The sequence below is a fragment of the Rattus rattus genome, chromosome 8 (assembly GCF_011064425.1).
Source record: "Rattus rattus isolate New Zealand chromosome 8, Rrattus_CSIRO_v1, whole genome shotgun sequence".
NCBI lineage: Eukaryota > Metazoa > Chordata > Mammalia > Rodentia > Muridae > Rattus > Rattus rattus.
Window position 1 is genome coordinate 52,140,119 of NC_046161.1, and position 2,954 is coordinate 52,143,072.

Genomic DNA, 2,954 nt, shown 5'->3' on the forward strand with positions numbered 1-2,954 from the left:
AGCTCGGTGCCTGGTGTACTCTTACATATCCTGTAAAAATCAGTTGTTTAATTAAACATATTCAGGGCACCATCATTCAGTCATTCATTACCCGTTTTGGCCATGTCAATGGCTGGGAAAACTACTGCTGTTTTGCTAAATGGATATGAGGAGCCTGTCAGATGCCCTTCTAAATAACTCTGCTTATGTCCATAGAAGGATGCTGCTGTCAACTTTGTCAGAACCTCTTTCTATTAGTCAGGAGTGACCGTAGAGACTGATGACTGGTCAAAGTGCGGAGAATAAAGTCACCATTGCATGTTCGGCCATAAATGGAGCAATAGTATCATCCCCTTCATTGCTTACAGCAGTGTGGTTACCTGCACAGGACTTGTGCAGGATTGGGCCTGTCAGCACCCTGTCCTGGGAGAGGAAGGGACTTGTGGGACCCTACTTTTTTACTCACCTTCTTAGAAATAATTCTGATGTAACCTAATCTTTCTCTCTGTTTCTCTCTCTCTCTCTCTCTCTCTCTCTCTCTCTCTCACACACACACACACACACACACACACACACACACACACACACACACGAAAGTAAAAGGAGTGTTAGTTGGGAAAACCAGAAAAAACAGAAAGATTAGCAGAGTGGAAACAGGACAAGAGGGTAATTGATAAAAAGATAAAGAGAGAAGGAATATGTTTGGGTGTTGTGTGGTAAAGTATGGGGGAAGAGGGTGCCTCAGTGGGCCCATACTGAGGCATCCCTTCCCCCTGAGGGACCAGTCAGAAGACAGTGTAGAATAGAGTATAGTATAGTATACTATAGAATAGAGTTTATTCAGGGCATGGGGAAGGGAGTTAAGAGGGCAGTAGAGGCAGAGAAAGGCAGAGAGAGAGAGAAAGAGAGGAAGAAGAAGAAAAAGAAGAGGAGGAGGAGGAAGAAGAAGAGGAAGAAGAGGAGGAGGAGGAACAGGAGGGAGGAGGAGGAGGAGGAGGAGGAGGAGGAGGAGGAGGAGGAGGAGGAGAGGCCAGCCATGAGCACGTGGAGAGAGAGGGGAGAAGAGAATGGGGAGACAGGCTGGAAGGGGTGAGGGGACAGACAGGAGCAGGAAGGCAAGACCAAGAAAGAGAGGAGGGGGCAAGTAACCCCTTTTATAGTGAGTCAGGCACACCTGGCCGGGTAATTAGACAAAATGCTAACCGAGATGGAGGGTGACTGTGACTGAGATATGCCATTTATATGTATGGAAGTGTCATAGTGAAACCCACTATGTATAGTTGATATATAGAAAAGTAAATGTTTTACTAGGCACTGACTTTTTTTTCTGGGTAAGGCAGTGTTCTAGGGGGCACTGTTAAAATGGTGAACCAGCTCAACTAAGATGTAAATCCTGTGGAAGTTTCATTGTCGTTGGGAAAACTAGACATGAGCAATAGTATTAAAGGCTGAGAGTGTCTTGGAAGAGGGCCCGGGGCATTCCAGAGCAGCAAGAAGTCTGCATGGTCAGAATGGAAAGGGGCAGAAAATGGCAAAGGAGGCCAGAGGGGAAGTGGGACTGGGTCAGGGGAACATGGGAGGCCACTGGGTATACACTGGGAGATTCTGAAGATGCTCTGGGGAGACTGAACAAATAATGGGGCAATATGTAAAGTAGAACTCTGCCTCACAGCCTGAGCCGCTTGCCCAGGAAACCACTCCCCTTGTCACGGTCAACAGCCAAGAAGCCAGCCTGCTGTCAGCCAAGACTCTAGGAAGCCAAATGGAGAGACCAAGCCAACAGCTCAGGAAACAAAACCGCTGAGTCAGGAACCTGGTGGCTGGGGCCGTGTTGGGAACTGACAGATCTCTCGTGTCTTTGCCTCAAGTTAGGACAAGCCAGAGAAAGACAGATATGTCCCCGTTGTGACTAGGTTATGTCAGAAACAGATATGTTTGCCTTTCCACGGTGTCAGAATTTATTGGGGAACCAATAAATTCACAAGCTACATGGTTTTATTGGTTGTGATTAGCAAAATAGTCCCAGTTGCCCTTTATAGCCAGGCACTGGCAAGCAGGAGCTCCTTTGTTCCAAACTTACTTATTGATATTCCATTTACTTTCTTATTTAATCTCCGTGTGTGCGCCCTTGCATATGCCACACTGTGCGGTGTAGACAACTTGTGGAAGTCCATCCTCTCCTTCCACATGGGGTTGGGTCAAACTTGGGTCCTCATTCTTGGTAGCAATCACCTTTACCTACTGAGCCCACTCCCCAGCCTCCTCATTACTAATATTAACTCTCAGATCACACACTAACGCTTCACGAAACAATACGCAAATGCACAGTTTACAGAAAGGCCAAGAAAGGGCTGGAGAGGCTGCAGAGTTCAGAGGGGTTGTCCTCCAATCGGAAGCAAGGAGCTGGTGCAGGAAGCTGGAGGGAGGGCTCAGCCGTTAGGAGTGCACACACAATCCGTAAGGCAAGAAGCGTCTGCCCACGTCTGGCCTCTGTTCCCAGATCCTGGGACAGAGCTCTTCAAACCCAGGAGTGCCTTTGCTTATCCATAAGGAGCCTCTTCGCACTGGAAGTTTAAATTAACAAAGTGGCTATTTAAGGGAATGTAGTGACAGCATGCAGGATGCTCACCAGGAAGAAGTGTTTAAAGCTAGAACTTGGGCTGGAGAGATGGCTCAGTGGTTAAGAACACGGACTGCTCTTCCAGCGGTCCTGAGTTCAAATCCCAGCAACCACATGGTGGCTCACAACCATCTGGAATGAGATCTGAAGTCCTCTTGTGGCGTGTCTGAAGACAGCTACAGTGTACTTACATATAATAAATAAATAAAGGTTAAAAATAAAAAGACCTTGAAGCTGGAAGCTATCTCCAGGTAGTTAGCATTAGAATGGAACTGATGGGCAGTCTGAGACTCAGCAGGTGGTTTGTTGGAAATGACAGTGCTCGTTTGGCCTGTGCAGTCAGTCACGTCACACA